Source organism: Pristiophorus japonicus, chromosome 1 (assembly GCF_044704955.1).
Source record: "Pristiophorus japonicus isolate sPriJap1 chromosome 1, sPriJap1.hap1, whole genome shotgun sequence".
Taxonomy (NCBI): Eukaryota; Metazoa; Chordata; class Chondrichthyes; family Pristiophoridae; genus Pristiophorus; species Pristiophorus japonicus.
The window spans coordinates 345,278,858-345,299,684 of record NC_091977.1 but is presented as its reverse complement, the minus strand read 5'-3'; the positions used below and the strand labels follow the sequence as shown (position 1 = coordinate 345,299,684).

General features: G+C 42.8%; 1 protein-coding gene across 1 annotated transcript in view; it reads right to left on the bottom strand.

Moving 5' to 3' along the window:
• LOC139273346 (transcriptional activator GLI3-like) overlaps window positions 1–8,827 on the bottom strand; it is a 520,381-nt gene extending 511,554 nt beyond the window's left edge. Inside the window, exon 1 of the mRNA XM_070890175.1 lies at window positions 8,758–8,827. The gene's annotated coding sequence lies outside the window, so the exon portion shown is untranslated. The remainder of the gene's footprint in view (window positions 1–8,757) is intronic.
• Between the last annotated feature and the right edge of the window lie 12,000 nt (window positions 8,828–20,827).

Below are 20,827 nucleotides of genomic sequence, written 5' to 3'. Positions count from 1 at the left end.
CTGATGACGCATCATCAAATGACGTCACCAAACCCAGTTCCTCTAATTGGCCTGGGAAACAGCTGGGCAGACTTAACAAGGGAAAGTCATTTCAGAGGCCGGGATGGAGACAGCAGCAAGATCAGGACCCTCCACCGACTTTGCCTGCCCCAGACCCGCCGAGGTTCGTAAAATCTAACCCTACAGAGGTAAAGTGCCCTACTGGTCGCTAATGGTAACAGCACTGTCAACTCCTCACAAAATACTGTCTGCCTGTGGGTCAGTTACAAAGAATAACCAATCAAACAACACTGCAGTACTTAGCATTGAGCTATTCCCCCATTCCTCTGCAAAACCTCTCAACTCACAAGTTTGTTCCTGTCAAATTTCACCTCCATTTCAATGCTGAACTCTGCCAGGACTTCAAGTTGACCTGGACTATTTCACATGCTGGCCCCCACATCTACCACGGCAGTGAAAACAGTCGAAACATGTTAGGTGCGCCGTGTTTTCAGTGGGGGGCAATTTCGGCTCCTAAAACTCCAATCTGCGCTGGCTCATGAGTACTGTGAGTGAGTAGGAGTATTTCTAACAAACAAAATTTTCAGGTACCAATAGTAAAAGTATATCAATATTAGAATCTTTGCAGCATACAATCTTGAATGGTTTTTATTTAATAAATCCAAACCACATGTATGCATACTTTGATCAAATTAAGTATCTGCATTTCTTCATTAGCAGTTTTTTTTAAATAACCAGATCTACAGACTGCCTTCTTGCCATAATCATCACACTCATTATTTGATAAAGTGCATTCTGCATTGAAAAAGTATTACAAATTAACTCAATGGTTTTTCTTCACGGCTCATTGCTATAAATATAAGTTCAGCAACCCTTCCTTCGCAGACCTGCAATTTCACTTCAAGGCTTCAATAAGGAATCTTACTTTACAGATACACAAACCTGTCAAACAAAGTTGTACATTTAGTAAGTGTCTTAGTGAGATGTTAATCTCAGCAAATGAAGTATTAAAAGTGTGCAATTCTTAATCTATAAATTCAGCTCAGTACTGTATTAAACACGTAACAAAATACATCTTGGTAGCTGCCTTCTAGAAAATCCACTTTTACAGGACAATTGTGCAAGCACTAAAGCTTTCTATTAAATTCCCAGAACAAACTTATTATTTCAAGACAAATACGAATGGTAAACAAAGTCATACATTCAGTAATCTGAGGTTAACAAGATAACCAATGTTTGCTGAGAATGAAAGTTACAAAAGGCCACTTCGAGAATCTGCAAGTACAATATTGAGCTCTCAATATTATATACGTACATATACACCATCTATTCTACTGGCAGGTACAAGCTCCTTTAATTAAATAAAAATAACCTCTTTTACAGAAAAGACAGTTTTGATAAGTAGATAAGAGAAATTTGTTACGGGTATAATTTTGCAGCTAATGCCACAGTTCTAATACTTATATTACTGCAAATACTAATCTGAGAGATGCCCAATCTATCATACTCAAAGTCTTTAAGCAGTCCTACACTGTCCGATTGTAAATTAAAAATCAGCTTATCTTGAAATTAAATTGTTGTTTTGCAGAATAAATATTCAATTCTCTAAAATACACAATACCAGTAAGTGTTTAAATAATTCCAAAAGGTAAGTTGCAATGCCAGAGTGCAGAGTATTAGACACAGTGAATGGCGTTTTATTTTTGCAATTGTTATCCAATGAAATTTCCATTTTTTTAAACAGTGAAACCAAGCAATGTTGAAGCAAAAAAAATCTAAAATAAAACACGATTGAGTTTTAGCATTAGCTTCAGCTAGACAATACAGGGGAGGTGTGGGGGGGGGGCGGGGGGGATTCGAACCTGGGCAAATTCTTCTGTTAGCCAGAAGCTAGACAAAAATCGGTCTGATTCTTAAGCCTGGCTCTGCTTCACAGTTTTTCTCCCTCAATTAAGACTTCCTCTGTACACACCATTCAGCTCTTTAAGCAACAATAACCAGCAACCTTTAACGAACATTACAATGGCAGGAAACACTGCAGGAAGTATTTCAACATTCCTATAAAATATTAAACACTGGCTGAAAATCAAAACACTTTTAATTACTCACCCTCCTTGTTTCATACAGTGCTCCACCATACTGCAGTCATTACTCAAGTATTACCGACAAGTAATTACCAAGCTATCCAAGCTAGAAGGATAAGAGATCAGTGCCTGGAACATTTAACATGCCCAGAACTACTCACTGATGGCAATCACAGTTTTTCTCGAACACAATTTTTGATTTCAACGTGTACAATAAGCTTCATTGCTGCAATTATCTCAAGCCATAGCACTTCCTCTATCAATGAGATAGTTAAAGAGCCAACCATGGTAATAAATATTCTACAAAACATGTAAGCACAAAAAGTTTGAAGACATTAAAATCAGAATTTCCATGATTTTTGTTTAAAACTTCTTTACATCAAAAGCAGTGCAACAGATCTCAATGATCAAAGATTTTTTTCAGTACTTAAGAAATTATGTTGAGATTTATTGACAGGCTTAAACCTATTACACCTGCATTATTACTGAAGAACGTCTAAACGCTTGCTGATGAAAAACAAATTGCTATTTTAAGCTACTCTAAGAATAAAGCTTACAAGTGCACACGATGGATGCACAGGTTTGCAATCTTTTATAAGTCAGTCAACATTTTACAGTGACGTTATATATGGCCACATATTTATTTACACTACCATTCTGTAAAGAAGAAAAACCATTAAAACAGTTCAATTGTACCGTTAGACCATGTCTCCATTACATATTCTGAGAGCATTTGATATTCTTCGGGTGGCCATAATCACCAACTGCAAAACCAAATTGCAAATCTAGTTTACAATAAAAATTAAGTATCTATAAATATGAACAATATTGTAATGCCAAGGCCAATTTGACATTTTTCTGTTTTCACTTAGCCAGTTACCAAATGGCTCTTTCCACGAGTTTTTAATAAAATCCAGCTGGGTACTGCACACCTCACCAACTATATGCTACATCGGTGAAGTAACTCTAACACAATACCTGTAAATGTACAGGCTAAGAGAGTTTTTTTTCTTCAACATAAATCACAGCCAAATTTAGCCCCACAAGACAGAAACGATTACATTCAGCTAGGAGACAGGGAGAAGCTTACCTCAGATTCAGTCAGGCGGAACTATGACCAGTAATTCTACAAGTCGGCAGAGTACAAATACTTTTGTATCTGTAATGGTGTTAAGAAGGACTGGGCGCACAGCCTCAAGGCATCACTAATACATGGATGACTAATGACCTAGCCATGCTGACAGCATTGCAGACAAGTTCAGAGTTTGAGAGCTAACTGAAACCATCCTGACAAACAAGCTTTCATAATTTCATTCACAAAATAACCACTGGTGAAAAAAAATTGGTCAATTAGAGACGATTTAATAAACGCAACAGTGCATCTAGGGACCTTTTCTTAACTCTTATGGCTACTTCTAATTACATGCAAATATCTAAAAAAAATTGGAAGTTTGTCAAGAAACTGCACTGCATGCAGTTTAGATCACAAGCACACGATCTTTTGGCACATTTTTACTGGTTGAGTAGCTACATTGCTCAAAGTATCACAATGAGAATCACCTTTAGAATATGCATTAAAACACATTAACCATAACCAGTTCTTAAAGGAAGAGGGTTGAAAACAATTTGTCCTTCTAGTTATCAATCTACAAAAGTAATGTCTTCACAATTATGCTTAAACAAAGATACCGATTTTTTGTTTTACTGTGTAGGCTTCCGGCAGTTGGCGAGTCAGGTTAGATAGAAGATTTAACAGAATACTTTATCACCTAGATAACTACATTCTTGAGGACATTTAAAAAAAAACACAACAGTACAATAGAGCACTTCATAATCTTTTTAAATAAAGTGTGAGTTCTGTCCGATGCAGTATCATTATATTAGGTTTATACAATGATGGAGCTGCAACTCTATCGTCAGTAAAGTCAGCAAAATCCAGGCTCAAGCTGTGTAAACTAAACGTAATTTATAAAGACAATGCTTACAGAGTCAAACATCTTAAAGGTGTTTAGAAGGGGTCATTGTAAACATTTGAATAGTCTCAAATCAATTATAACTGAGGAGTGGCATTTTTTTGGGGGGGAGGGAAAGTTACATTTATTTTCTAAAGCACCAAACATGCTTTTTCATCTACGTGTTTTAAAAAAGATTTTGCGAAATAAGCAAATGCTCAATGTTACAGGACATAGAAATGTGCACGGTCACACTCAGAACATAGTGTGTTAAATACCCCTTTAAATTTCTAATACAATTTTTTAAGTGTTATTAGGTTGAAAGATAGTAACCAAATGCAAAAGATGCACAGCACAGATCACATTTTCCATCCTTACACAATCTGATGAAATGGGGCACAGGAAAATACAAACTATTTCACAGAATAATTTACATTAATGCCCTGTAGATTAATAATGGTTTTCTAGTAAATTTAGCAGCATGCTTACAATTGCAAACTAATTGGTCTTTTCTACGATAAGTGATAGTCTGTCTTTTTGTGGCATTAGGAATATATGTTTAATAGATTACATTATAGCATGACTGAAACATTAACTCTGGTGTAAACCCTTATTAATGTGTGTATTATACTTCATAACTGCCTACTATAGCAAGGAACCTGACACACTTATTAATTTTTACTGACTGCAGAACAGCAATGATACACAGCATGACTCGCTGCATAATTTGCATTATAAAAATGGTTTAACATGTCACAATTTCTATATCAGAATATTGCAGAATATATTTAGAAAGATAGATAGATAGATAGATAGATAGATAGATAGATAGATAGATAGATAGATAGATAGATAGATATTTGAGGCCCATTGGAAACTGCCACTTTTATTACAGAATTAGCTAACTTTTCACACAAGCAGAGTTCTATACTGGGTTAATACATGTACGTGTACATAACCATGCCCCATCACTGCATTTACCCCTAAATTGACTTGTGCAGAATACGCTCAGGTTATCCAAGTGTACACAGACTAAAACCAATTCCAAATTTAGCTAGTACACAAGGCAGTCAAGTTTAAAACCAAGAATATGTGGCGATGGTATGCAATGCAGCGTGACATTTAGTGTTTGAAAGCCGTGCAACGACTTCCACTGGGATTATATTTCTCCAGAAAACTGGCATGTCTGCTATTTATCTTAATTTTTTAAAGTCATGCTGCTGTCTAGAAAGTTCCAGATTTGCCGCGAGTGAGTGTATGCTGCTAATTTTAAAATGAACAGGGTCTAATGGGTTGCCTTTAACAAATGCTAAAACTTCAGAAGAGAAATTTAAAACAGGAAGCACTGTGAGAATTTTCACTGGAGTCAGGAATACATCGCATATCTGCAAACAGGGAGAGTCTACAATGATTTTACCTAGATCTGAGGTGTGCCCTCAAGGTAGTCTGGGATCTGGGATTAGAAAACTGATAAGAACCCATGCTGCCCATCACCACTTTTTCTTCTGCAGTTAAACACAAATGCACTGAGGCACTTGCCTGCTGCTCGATGTTACTGCTTGTGGTATATAAAAGCAATTGTGAGCCTTTTGCTGTCAAGATATCAAAGACAAAGCCATCAAAGTGTAAAATTCTGGTTTTGCTCCTTCCCTCGTCCACTGCCATATTTCAAAGAAGCACGAAACAAAAGCACTGAAAGTGGGAGAACATCTTAAAAGATTCTCATTTATTCTTGACCAAACTGAATATTTTATAATTAAATCGCAACCACATCAGAAGTCCTGACTATAGAAATATCTCCTAAAAGCCCATAACAAGTGACAAATGAACTATTTTTTAAAATATATATTAAAAAGTGAACAAATACTTTCCTGGCATTTAGAAATTTTCATTGGATCCAAGTGTATGAAATAAACAATGTTACTTTAATCCATTAGCAGCTATAACAAGTGCAGCAAAAGTGAAATGTTAAGTCTTAAAACCAGGTCTTTTTGAAAAAGTGACTTGCTACAAAAAATACTCCGACTACACAAACAAGATCCTGCAGGAAAGGTTTAACACAGTCAAATAAAAAAAAGAAAGATGACTTTGAGATAATCTTCTGTAGCTAACTAGCATTAACATTCCAATAGTGAGATTTCACTTCTCAGACAAAAGTGACTGCAGAAATAATAAATAAAATCCCTATTCGAACAGAATGCAGAAATTTCACTCCCTTTAAAAGAAAATGTCAAGAAACAGCTGGAATTTGATTGCCACTTTCTATTTTCCCTCCTTGTGAAATTTAGTTGAGAACTTCATAGTAAAAATGTTGGGGTGGAGGGGTGGGGGCGACTGCCAGCTCCTAAATTAATGGCTTTTATGAATATTTTTCTCCTTGCAAAACCACTGCAACTCATCCAAGGGACATTAATACAACTGCATATGCTTCATTTCATATGGGGAAAAATAACTCTCTTGAATTATTAAAACTTCAACTTTAATTTACATAACCATTTGGCGGATTTCATTAATCATGTAGTCTATACTTGTGGCATAATACTCGGGATGTCACATTCAACTAACTTTCTTTAAATAAACACAGCCCGATCTGAACCCGTTTCAAGAATTATTGGAGATGCAATTCGACAATTTTGAACCGTTAATCTCCACCATGTGGAAACATGTCATGAGCGAGCCACGATCAGACATACTCTCTTTTTTATACTTTGCTTTTGCCTAGCGCTTTTGGAGACGTTTTAAATCCTACTAGAGGCACAGAACTTGCATTAATTAGATCACGTTTTATGTACTTTTAGTAAGTATTAAACTATCAAAGGGATACCTACTATAAATTATGCATCGACCCAAATTCATTTCAATTATTTACGTTGCTGCAATTAGTTTTTGCTTTGTGTAAATCAATGGAAAATACTCGCATTGAAACGGGTTGTTGTGTCTCCCGAATGAACGCGGCACTAAGAAAAAGGCGGTTCACATCCACGCAACTTAACCAATGGTCCCCTCGCAGATTTTCTGCTGGCAGACGGGATATGTAGAACAGCTGGATGCAACTTGTTATAAAATGTTTTACACATATACACACAGGCTGGCACAAGTCCATAAACACACAGCTCGCTCGGGGAATTAAGCAAAACTCCACTTCTCATTACTCTTTTCAGGCTGTTAGATTGGACGCAGAATGAATTTCACCGCTAAATAGAGACACAGTCCTCCTAGCGTCATGTTACTGCGAGGGACGGGACGGGCCAGGCCTGCGCCCCCACCCCTTCTCCCTCTCTCTAATTCCTCTTCATTTGGTCAAATGCAGCCATTATAAAAATGTCTGCAAGCAAAAAAAATCACACGAAACCAATTGAGGAATCATTTCCCTCAGACTGGCGGTGTGAACGAAATCTGTGAGGTAAAGTGCTCTCCTTTTTTTGTTTGTTTTCAATATTTTTTTTATGTCCCCTAAAGTTATGGAGCTGCCAGCACCAAGCGAACCCCCTCCCATCTCCTTCCCCCGAGTGATGTGGAGCAGCATCTTCAAAGAAAAACAAACTCCAGGAGCAGAGGAGGAGGAGGGGGCAACTGAAAACTGTGAGGGGGGGAGTTTGACGAAGTCTCAGCGAAAATCCACGAGTGAAAAAAAAGCTTTCAGTGAGTGTTCGCAGCGGCAGAAACCAGCAAGGAAAGGGAGGGAAGGATCGTGGCAGTGCGTCCCGCCTGGGCTCAGGATTTCTGGGTTTCTTGGGTGGGGGGGGGGGGGGGGGGTGTAGTTCTCCCACTCTTCAAAACAATTTACAGGAGTTTTAGGAAGGGGACGAGGAGGTGTGAGAGTTGTGTGCGGGCAGGAGAGCTGGGACTGGGATCAGGGATAGGATGGGGACTGGATTAGGAATGGGATAGGGACTGGGATCAGGGATAGGATGGGGACTGGGATCAGGAGTGGGATAGGGACTGGGATCAGGAGTGGGATAGGGACTGGGATCAGGGATAGGATGGGGACTGGGATCAGGAGTGGGATAAGGGATAGGATGGGGACTGGGATCAGGAGTGGGATAGGGACTGAGATCAGGGATAGGATGGGGACTGGGATTAGGAGTGGGATAGGGACTGGGATCAGGGATAGGATAGGGACTGGTATCAGGAGTGGGATCAGGTATAGGATGGGGACTGGGATCAGAAGTGGGATAGGGACTGTGATCAGGGATAGGATGGGGACTGGGATCAGAAGTGGGATCAGGGATAAGATGGGGACTGGGATCAGGAGTGGGATAGGGACTGGGATCAGGGATAGGATGGGGACTGGGATCAGAAGTGGGATAGGGACTGGGATCAGGGATAGGATGGAGACTGGGATCAGGTATAGGATGGGGACTGGGATCAGAAGTGGGATAGGGACTGGGATCAGGGATAGGATGGGGACTGGGATCAGGAGTGGGATAGGGACTGGGATCAGGAGTGGGATAGCAACTGGGATCAGGGATAGGATGGGGACTGGGATCAGGAGTGGGATAGGGACTGGGATCAGGAGTGGGATAGGAACTGGGATCAGGAATAGGATGGGGACTGGGATCAGGAGTGGGATAGGGACGGATCAGGAGTAGGATGGGGACTGGGATCAGGAGTGGGATAGGGACTGGGATCAGGAATAGGATGTGGACTGGGATCAGGAATAGGATAGGGACTGGGATCAGGAGTAGGATAGGGACTGGGAGAGATCCCCCAACACTTACCTGCTGTGAGTGGAGTTTGAGGGAAAGCTGGAGTCCTGCGATTGGCGCCACACAGCCGCTGCCGCTTCTCCACCGCTGCCGCCGGCAACTCGGTGGCTCGACAACTTGCAGAGTACGCGGGCCCCCGCTTGCAAATCAAATAATAATTTATTAAAAAAAGAAAAACAGCAACTGCAACAAAGTGGGACTTTCACAGGAGGCAGCAGACCCGCCGCCGGACTGCGCCGCGCTGCCTGCTTCTGGGCCAATGAGGTGCCTGGAGCCGAGCTGTCAGTCTGCCGCTCCCGCCTCCTGGCCGCACTCACACATCCCCCACCACCCAGCCCCACCGCCCGCAGCCCGGCCCGGCCCGGCCCAAGCCGCGCCTCCTCCAGCTCCCCTCCCCATCCTCACCGCCCGCCCGGGCCGGCCCACTGAGCTGCTGCGGCTCGCCCGCTGAGGAAGTTGTTGGGAGTTTACTTTTTAAATATGAAGAGATGGGGCAAGAGAAATATGGGGAAGAATAAAGTTTGAGAACGAAAGTTTAGGAGAGGAAGAAAGCTAAAGTTGAGGCAAGGTCGGTAGAAAGAAGGCAAAAGTAAAGGAGAGAAAGAAAGTTTTTAAAAATAGTGTTAGAAAGTTAAGGAGAAAAATAAAGCAGGAAAAAGAATGAGATTTTGGAAAAGTTCAAAAGAGAAAGTTAGCAAGAAGAGGAATGTGGAAATAGAACAGGGAAAGGACAACGTTCCCTCGTTATTCCCCAACACTAATCCGTGCACACACACAAATTTGAAACATATTTTAAGGGTGGCGAATTAAAATACCATTTAGAAAGGAAGCCGCTGTATGAACAGCTCTCATCTGTATTTTTCGGCGGGAGGGTGAAATGGAGACGGCCGGTTTATCGTTAAACTTCACTTTGGCAAACTCCAGCTCTGTGAGGTCCCGTTGTCCAGATACATTAAAACGCCGTGTGTTTCACAATATGTGGCGTGTGGTCCAGATAGCATTGCACCGATTTTTCCCATTTTTAATTGAATTGCTTCTTATCCAAGTCCCTAATTTCCCCCTAGTTTTTTTCACTTTTTTTTTGCATTTTCTACCCCACAATCATCTCGATCTGCCACTCTGTGTTTGGGTAGTTGTTCTGTTTTTGGCCGAAGGACCCTCTCTCTCCTTCACCATCAACTGTTTGCTTTAGCAGCACTCAACAGCCTCCGGTGAGATGCACCATTAAATGTTGGGCATTACGTGATGGGAGTTGGGGAGAGAAACAAAAGGAGACCCCCCTCGAGTCCCGTTGTGAGGGGGCTTGAAGCTCCGCTCACGACTAATGTTAAAGTCGGGTGTCTAGATCATACCTGAGTGATGTGGGGTCACAAACCACATCAAATCAACATCATTAGCCAGGATCCATGGTACAGGGCTACTGTGATATAAGCCTGACTGAGAGACTGGCGCGAAAACAGCAGCTTTCCATATAAATCTATTAAAAGAAACATGCGAACCTCGCAAGGTAGCATCACATCATTTGTTATTTATTGATACAATATAATAAGTGCATTTCGATGGCGCTTTTAGTTTAATGTCCATGTACGGTTCAGATACGAAATTTTCGGGTAAAGAAATGTAGATTCTGGCTCTGCCTCCTTCCAAACAGATGATGATGTTTCTGTTGTAATTTCTTCTCCCCTCGCTCCCAAAATGGAGAGTAATTAAGGGAGGCAATGGTTGAATTGCTCGGGTAAAGAAATGTATCTTGGAATGAATATTCTCCTGATTGGAGCACACCAAATAAAAGCCTCCCTGTATGGAATCACATTTTGTGAGGGCCACTTAACATTCTTACGCGGCTTCTATCTCTTAAAGGGATGTAAAGCTTTACACGGTAGATGGAATAAGGGCTGTTCATTTCTCCTCACGCCCCTTGTGTTATTTATTCCGAGGAAATCAGAACATTTTCTTAAACCAGTTCGAAAAAACTGTCAAGAATAACGTGGTATAGTTAGTTGTATTTCTCCGGGTCGAGTTGAACCCTGCATTTAGGATCATTATAGATTCTGTTTCATTTCCATCAATTCCCACAGGGAATTTTAAAGTCGGTTTAACAAACTCCCAACACAACACTTTTAGAGTTTATCCCATATTAATCAGAAACTGGAATATGATTATTCAATTGTCAATTTGTGTCGTGAGTTTAAGAACAAGTCTGTAAAGTACCATCCATAATATTATACATTTTGCTGCATGTTTTTACACATTCCAAACATTTGTTTTTATTTTGATGTTGTCTTGATGTTCGCTCTTTGTGGGTATTTTAATACACTGATAAATGGATCCGAACTCCTTATTCTTAGGTTAAAAAAAAATGAAATCTGCACCGGAAGGACTGTAAGCAGTAGGTTAAAATAGTTCTGAAGTGATATCGCAACTATACAGCGTTAGGGTACATTGAGAGCTACCAATGCTGGGCGGCAATTCATCTCCCTGTACAATTGGGGTTCATTCAGAATCCCGAGAAACATTCTTTGAGATTTATCTGTCTCCGCCACCCCGATCCTGCCAAATGTCTATCAGTTTAGGTACTTGTAATAAATTCGGGATAAGTCTTGTCTATTGTTAATTATTTGTACTTTTCCTTTTATCTTATCTATTTCTCTTGATTACGCTCCGTTTGTTTGTTAACAGTCCCGTCGACTCCGCTGTGAAGTAAAAGTTGTATCTTTCCGAAAAACCGTTGGTGATTATCACGATGTCATTTTAAGCGAAATTATATTAAAACGTATTTTAATAAATCCACCTTGCTGAGGGCAATTTAGCTGCCGCGTTTCCTACATTATAACAGTGACTGCACTTCAAAGGTACTTCATTGGTTGTGAAGAGCCTTGGGACGTCCTGAGGTTGGGAAAGGCGCTTTATAAATGCAAGTCTTTTCTTTCATTGATTAAATAGCGAGGATAATGCACGGGCTAGGAGAATCATGGAAGATAGATAGGTATCTATAATAAATGGTCAGATGATATTGGATTATCGATTGAAGGACAGACTGACACCTGGATTGATAAACTGTGCAGTCTCACGAAGGACCCCATCCTATTTAATTCGATGCCTGCCTTAGAGCCCAGGCAACACTTGATTGGAAGTACAAAAAGTATCGAAAGTTTGGAACAGACGGGCAACAATTAAGGCAGGACCATAGGTGCTGGTGACCTGCGGCAAGAAATGGCAATCCGTTGACCAAAGAGTCAATCTTTGAACCCAGCCGTCACTAAATAAAAATGCAATGTTTTTAAATGACTGGCTACCAGGTGTTTCCGTTTGACACAGACAGCTCCGAAAACACCATGCCGTGCCACAGATTTGCTCAACTTCTGGAGGGAAATTGTCGGATCCAGCCCCTGGTGGTGAAGTGACATGGATCGCACGTTTTACTGACAGAGAATTCGCGCCCTGGAGAGTTTCCCCAACAGAAAGTCATGCACACACTGATCTGGCCGCGCTCCACAACAGCGATCTTCCCCTATTGATTTTACAAAATGTGATTCACTTTAAATAAATGACACAGGATTTCAAAAAAAATCTGTGCTGGCTCCGCTCTAATCAGGGATTTCTTTAATTGGAGGAGATTAACTCTTTGATTTAGCGCATTTGTCATCGATACTCTCGCGGGGATTTAGTTTTTAGACGAAAGTGATTTATACCTAATCGAACATTTTGAAGTTGTGGTAAAATGTAGGGTTTCAGCGAAATGTAATTGTGGTGATGCAGTTAACTGTAGGGAGAAAACAAAAAATGAGTTTTGTCTGTAATATAATTATGTTTCGTTCTTCTGTGTAATCTGATTCAACATAAGAAGGACATTGTATTTGTTCTTATCGGAACCAAACCCCCCATTAAAAGTTTTGCTGAGACTGCAATCTGCGGGTCACAGAGAGTTTGAAACGAGCTAACACTCCCTCTGGTGGAGAGCAGCAACCTCACAGCACAGACCTTGCCCAGGCGGCTTGGTGAGATGTACTTTTCTCTCCTGATTGGGTTGCCCTGGATTCTCCAGGATTTCAAGATTAATTCCCTTGGCATTGCTGCAGGCAACCCAGGAGAAAAATCATACAGGCATTAAAACTTAAAAAAATGTCTTTGAACACTTGTTTATTACAAAATAATGAAGATAGGAATAAAGGTTATTTGACTGGGAGAGCAGTTGCGGGCAGGAGGTTAAGTAATTAACCCTCCAGGAATATGCCTAACCAGAGTTGGCAACCCTATCTCCTGTCTACTCTTGAATTCCTATAAAGCTTCTTTCAGTTTTAGGATATGGGGCTAGACTTTCCATTATTTTTTGGGCGATATTTACGGCGTTAGTATTTGTTTTATTTTTCAGGATTGCCGCAATATCGGCCATTTTAAAAACCACTAGTTTCACCTTTTTAATTTGGGCAATAGCCGTAGTGATGTGAAATGGGTGATAGCGATGTATTCAGTCGTGCAAGGCCGGCGTCCATACAACAGCCGTTCTGCGCGTGCGTGTTTTTTTTTCAGTCAATTAACTTTTCCCGCGATTCAGGAGGTCAAAGGTCATCTGCACATCATCAGAAGACAAAGGGAGGGAGAGAGAGAAGGAAGGTTGTGTCAAGGCAATGGATATTGAACATGAGGAGTCAGGAGAGAGTGATGATGCGGAGGTTGCAAGGAGAAGGAAGCCAAAGCCTTTTCTATTGAAGCCAACGAAGCTCTGGTCCATGAGGTGGAGACTTGGTGGGACCAATTAACCCGGGGTAGGTGTGGGAACCCCCCCGCCCCCTCGATATAACAGCAAATATGGGCAGACATCGCCAAAGTGGTAACTTCGGCAGCCCATGACGTGAGAGAGCCAAACCAGTACCGCAAGCACTGGAACAGTCTGGTGGCATCTGCAAGAGTAAGTATTAAATTATTACATTTATAATTGTAATGATGCACTGACTCATTAATTAGAATGTAAATCTGCTGGATTATAATTAAACTGGGCAATCTTGGGTAGCATCCCTGTTACGATGTGGACTGGGGTCGGAACCTGCGCCCCCCAGGACTCTAACCCTGGGAGGGCAGGGCCCAGGACTCTAACCCTGGGAGAGCAGGTATCCCAGGAACCATTCCGTGCAAATGTGCATTCGTAATCTTGCTGAGTATTAATTATTATTTAAACGCTTTTGATTGAAAATTGGGGCCAATGGAATGACTGGAAACAGACAGATCGCAAACACTCGGCAGTTTTACCACTTTAGTTTAGAAACATAGAAAATAGGTGCAGGAGCAGGCCATTCAGCCCTTCTAGCCTGCACCGCCATTCAATGAGTTCAAGGAGAATTATTAAATCATATCAATACTTGTGTGCTGCGAGCAACTCTTTAACTTGGGCACCGTCTCCTTTTTGGTTAGGTTAGTGGATGGGGCCACGATTGAGCACTGAGGGGGGTGCTCAGCTTTGCCCAGAATGTGTGAGTCTCTCCGGCTGCTGTCAGCCACACAGTGACCCAATCTAGACTGGGGGAGAGCTGCCCTGGCTCACTGTCTGCCCTGGGACACGGGACATTAGCTCCGGCCACATGGAGGTCTCCGAGCACAGCCCAGGGACACGGTGCCCCCTCCCCTCATGGTCTTGTCATTGCCGAGCTCACCAGCGGTCCTGATTCCCCCCTTGGAGACCTCCATCAATTGTAATAAGCCGGCTTCCTCCCCATAGGCGGCGAATGGCACGGCCCGTGGATGGGGCCTTTCCTGGGGATTGTACGCGAGGGGGTTGGTGTCACGCATTGGTTCCTAACCACTATCTTATTAAATTTATTCTCTGAACGTAGATGTTATAACCATGCATCAATTGCATACAAACCGTATTAGCATATAACGTTAACAATGAATAGCATGTGCGATAACTAATTGTGGATTACAATATCTGTGTGTTTCCATAATAGTACCTAGGCAATTAGCTTATGCTATGCTCTTGTCACGTTTGCAGAAGAAGATATCTAAGAATCGGGCGGAGCGCAGGCGGACCAGAGGTGGACCTGCAGATCTTTTTCAGTTGACCGACCTGGAAAAGCGTGCCTCAGCCCTTGTAGGGGTGCATAATTATTCCACCACCCATGGTGGTGCAGATCCCATTGTTCCGTCACGTGAGTAATGTGTAAACCAGTGGTAATTTAAAATAATTTAATGCCATTTGATTATAACATATGAATGATGTAATGTTATGCATGCAGCTTCCGTACTCTTCTGTACTCTCATGTTAATTATATGTAACATCTGTGGTTCATATTTATTGCAGTAGTGTTGCTCCTCGTACATATGCCTGCGCAGCCTAAGCATTCTTATGCTTCCCCTTCTCTTCTACTAACCTCAATTATGTTTTCCAGCTCCCCAGACTCCCCAGATGCAACGTAGGACCTGGAGGCCCCTGAAGCATCAATCCACTTGTTACAGGTTGTGCTGACCATGGGGGAAGACACAACTGAGGAGGATGATGAGCCTCAACCATACAGCTCAACTGAAGGGTCTGCAGAACCTGCAGCCACATCACCTTCAATGGATGATGTAGCGGGGCTAAGCGGCTTGCAGCAGGGCATTCCAAGTGGTCCAGGCCTACCCCGACCTCGCAGAGGTTGGGTCGGCGAGGTAGGCATGCACAGCGACAGGCAGATGTAAACCAGGACATGGTGTCTCTGTCGAGGGCGAGCGTCAACATTGGTTGAAAGCTCCTCCAAGCGATTGGTGGGTTGACCGGCAATATTGCCGCACTATCTGCGTGAATCTCAGAAGACATGGGGCAGATGGTTGCGGCGATGTGGCGAACGGCCAACTCCATCAATCCCATGCAGCAGGCGATGGTTTCGGGATACAGCACTGCACCCCAAGATGCCGTACCACCAACATCGACAGATGCGAGTCAGTTGCTTCTGATTCGGAAGACGTTGAAACGTCTTCTCCTGGGGCCCAAGATTCTAAAACGCCCTTAAAATCACTCACAAATGATTTCAATGCTCCCATCAACTTGAAGCAGACTTTTATTAAATTTCCTCCGATTTACAAAATGGCGTCCAGACCGCCAGGTTAAGGTCAGACGAGTGTAGCTTTTCTTGAGCGATCATTTGGGAGGTATATGGGCGAAATGCTGAAAGTAGCACTCGGCGATAATCTGAGCGATATTTGGGCATTAGTTTCCATTATAAACAGTATTCTGCGCCTTGCATGAGTGATGACATCAAGCTTTATTAAAAAAAAATGGGCGGGCGATTCAGTTCATTCCTGTATGCCAAAAATTTCACCAGCGATAAATGGGCGATAATCGGGCGGTCGTTTCCATTTATCATCAAATAGGGGCGATAAACTGAATCTTGGCGGTTATATGGGCGCTAACTGAGCAGTAAATGGGTGGATATATGCCGAAAGTCTCGCCCCATGGACTCCACATCTGCACATCATCATCATAAGCAGTGCCTCGAAATCGAGGAAGACTTGCTTCCACTCTAAAAGTGTGTTCTCAGGTGGCTGTACAGTCCAATGCGGGAATTACAGACTGTCACAGGTGGGGCAGACAGTGGTTGAAGGAAAGGGTGGGTGGAGAGCCTGGTTTGTCGCACATTCCTTTCGCTTTCTGCGCTTGATTTCTGCATGCTCTCAGCGACGGGACTCCAGGTGCTCAACGCCCTCCCGGATGCTCTTCCTCCATTTTGGGCGGTTTTGGGCCAGGGATTCCCAGGTGCCAGTGGGGATGTTACACTTTATCAAGGAGGCTTTGAGGATGTCCTTGAAACGTTTCCTCTGCCCACCTGGGGCTCACTTGCTGTGTAGTACTTCCGAGTAGAACACTTGCTTAGGGAGTCTTGTGTCGGGCATGTGGCCTGCCCAACGGAGCTGGTCGAGCGTGGTCACTGCTTCGATTGTGGGGAATGTGCATATGAATTTTCACAGGATCAGAAAGGAGCTTGTGTCTGTCTGGTATGGATGATGCTCAGAACAGTATAGAGCCAGTGGTTCTGCTCACAGTCTCTGAGCGAGAACACTGATGTTGGTGCGTCTATCCTCCCAATGGATTTGCAGGATCTTGCGGAGGCAGCATTGGAGGTACTTCTCCAGCGCTTAGAGATGTCTACTGTATATGGTCCATGTCTCTGAGCCATATAGGGGGGTGGATATCATTACTGCCCTGTAGACCATAAGCCCCGGAGTCCCTTCGGCCAGTTCAACACCGGCCTCGGAGTCCCCTCGGCCAACTCGGAGCAGGCCTCGGCGACAACCCCGGAGTCCTCTCAGCCAGCGACCCAATCTGCGGAGGCGAAAGCAGCTGGAGGAGCTGCAGTGGAGCCACTGTCGGGCACGTGGTGCGGGAAATGGCGATGGCCACTCTGACATCTGCACAATACCTTAAAAGAATCTCTCTCCACCGTGGAATTTCTCTCGCCACAGATGCTGCCTGACCCGCTGAGATTTCCAGCATTTTCTGTTTTTATTTCAGATTCCAGCATCAGCAGTATTTTGCTTTTTACATAAAAAGAATTTTGTATTTTTAGCAGTACCTAACAATTTTCATGTCGTAGATTTTGCAATGCCCTGTAAATTCCATTGCAATGGAGCTGTTACTATTACCTATCTGACCCAAAATATTATAGGATAAAAAGGAAGTGCCTTGCATCTTTCTATACATTTCCTGTCAGCGCTAGCACTAATACAGCTCCTTATAACCCCATCATCTCCAAAAGAGTAGAGGAAGTGATTTCCTTTCAACAACAACAACAACAACTTGTAATTATATTGCGCCTTTAACGTAGTGAAATGTCCCAAGGCGTTTCACAGGAGTATTACAGAGATGGGGGGGGGGGGGAGGGGGCCATGGAGGGATTTGAAAATAAGGATGAGAATTTTGAAATCGAGGTGTTGCTTAACCGGAAGCCAATGTAGGTCAGCGAGCAGAGGGGTGATGGGTGAGCGGGACTTGGTGCGAGTTAGGACACGGGCAGCCGAGTTTTGGATCACCTCTAGTTTACGCAGGGTAGAATGTGGGAGGCCAGCCAGGAGTGCGTTGGAATAGTCAAGTCTAGAGGTAATAAAGGCATGGATGAGGGCTTCAGCAGCGGATGAGCTGAGGCAAGGGCGGAGAAGGACGATGTTACGGAGGTGGAAATAGGCGGTCTTAGTTATGCTGCTGATATGTGATCGAAAGCTCATGCTAGGATCAAATATGACACTAAGGTTGCGAACAGTCTTTCATGCCAATATAATGCAAAAGCTGTTCATCTTACTTTTAAAAACTTAGGGCTAGAATTTCCACTTCATTTTCAGCGGTTTTATCGGTGGTACTGCTAATTTTCGGCAGAAAACCAACCGGCGAAAACTTCCATTCCATTTTTTAAAGAGTTCCGCCGGCATTTTCGAAATATCACTGGGGAGTGGACTTCCCACGTGCACTGCCGAAAAACTCGCTACTGTCCAAGTTTTGGCTCAGCGGTGACCCGTAGGTAAGATCGAATAAACCGCCCACGAAAAGCAGCCGGAGCTGGGCGGTAGGTAAGTAGCCCTGCAAAGAAAGGTAAGTTAAAGGTTTTTTAATAATTCTTTTAAAATTCTTTTACAGCGATTAAGTTAAAAAGGGTCTTGAGAATGTTTTCTGATTTTTTTTAATTTTTTGTTTCATTGGAAAAATATTTTTTGTGTTTTCCCCCCTCCCTAGGCCCAATCGCAGCCTCGGTCTAAATTTGAGTACTTACTGTCCATTTTGGTTAAGAACTGTCCAATTTGGTCAGGATTGTGTTTAACTGCCGAGAATCTACGTGTAAGATCTATTTTCTCGCCAGGCAGTATTTTTTCCCTTTTTAATGCAATTTTTCGTTGGCATTATTTGAAGAATCTTAACGATCTTTTTGGGCGGCAATCTGGCGATAGCGGGTTTTAGGGAAATTCTAGCCCTTAATATTAGCTAAATGCTGACTTTATTTAAGGTGCGCAAAATTCATTGACTGATCAGAAGAACATATTTATTTCCCTTTCTGTACCCGATTTGACATTGAATTCACACACTCTGATTTACCCTCCTTCTCAATCCTCCTCTGTTTATTTCTCAATCCTGAAATCTCATTGGTTAAGGAGATACACTGTTTATTCACCAAGGTCCTAGATACCCAGTTGCCCTCGCTGCACCATTATCAGCTTACATTTCCAGCAACTTTGTGGGCAAAAAATTTGAAAACCTAAACATACAATTGTAAGTATAACTAACAGGGCAAGCTGCTAGTTGTGAAAGTGAATTAAATAAATCTAGTAATTTGTGGGCCAGTGCCAGATAAAAATCACATTGAAAGCTTCTGGATGGTGGTAAAATGCCAGCTGTTCACTCATGACCTTGAAGGAAGGGAACTTATCACCCCTACCTGGTCTGGCCCAAATGTGACTCCAGTCCCACTTTACATGGTTGACTCCGAGTACCCTCAGTGCAAGTGGTGATGGGCAATATATACTAATCATCATCATCATAGGCAGTCCCTCGAAATCGAGGAAGACTTGCTTCCAACCTAAAATTGAGTTCTCAGGTGGCTGTACAGTCCGATGCAGGAATTACAGTCTTTGTCATAGGTGGGGCAGACAGTGGTGGAAGGAAAAGGTGGGTGGGGAGCCTGGTTTGCCGCACGCTCCTTCTGCTGTCTGTGCTTGGTTTCTGCATGCTCTCGGCGACAAGACTCGAGGTGCTCAGCGCCTTCCCACTTTGGGCGGTTTTGGGCCAGGGATTCCCAGGTGCTGGTGGGGATGTTACACTTTATCAAGGAAGCTTTGAGGGTGTCCTTGAAGCATTTCCTCTGCCCACCTGGGGCTTGCTTGTGAGGTCCAACACCGCCTCCAGTGCGCCAGCACAGCCTTCGGTCGCCTGAGAAAGAGAGCGTTTGAAGACCAGGACCTCAAATCAGGCACCAAGCTTATAGTCTATAGGGCAGTAGTGATACCTGCCCTCCTATATGGTTGAGAGATGTGGACTATATACAGCAAACACCTCAAAGTGCTGGAGAAGTATCATCAGTGCTACCTCCACGAGATCCTGCAAATCCACTGAGAGGACAGACGCACCAAAGTCAGTGTTCTCGCCCAGGCCAACATCCCCAGCATCGAAGCACTGACCACTTTCGACCAGCTCCGTTGGGCAGGCCACATTATCTGCAGGCCCGACACGAGACTTCCTAAGCAAGTACCCTACTCGGAACTCCTACACAGCAAGCAATATATACTGCGTTACCAGTGTCACCCACATCACAAGAACAATTTTTTTAAATGACCAGAGGTGATTTGCCGAATGCTGCGGTTGAACTTTTCATGTTCGCCAATTTTTAGTGACAAACTAGCCTGATTGACAATACTTTTTTACTCACATCTGCTTTTTCTCGGACAAATAATGAAATCAGTTATTTGCTTTCTTCAAATCTTCAAATATCGGGTACAGTAACACAGTGGTTATGTGGGCTAATAATCCAGAGAATGTGAGTTCAAATCATACTGTGGCAGTTTGAGAATTTGAATTCAGTTTAAAAAGAAATCTTGAAATAAAAAGCTGCTATCAGCAAAAGTGACCTTGAAACGTCGTAAAAACTCAAATGGTTTACTAATGTCCTTTAGGGATGGAAACTGCTGGCCTTACCCAGTCTGGCCGATATGTGACTCCAGTCCCACACTAATGTGGTTGACTTTTAACTGCCCCTGAAGTGGCCGAGTAAGCACTCGGTTGTGTCAAACCATTAGAAAGTGGGCAACCACCACCTTTGTAGGGTAACTATGGATGTGCAAAAATGTCAGCCTTGTCAATAACGTCCATACCCTGAGAATGAATAATTTAAAAAAATGATAAATAAAGAAAGGCCATAGAACTGTAGAATATATATAAAATATTATTAAAGCTGGACAAGCCTGTTTGGATATTGTCAAAACTCACGTTTATTTCAAATTGATACAACAAAGATCTGTTGGGGGTAATTCTCGACTTTACTGCCTGGTCAGTAATCTGGCAGAGCGGTTCGCTCACCTGTTGTAGAACCTGCCTGATTTTCATTGCATTGAAATCAAATGAAATTTGGTGGTG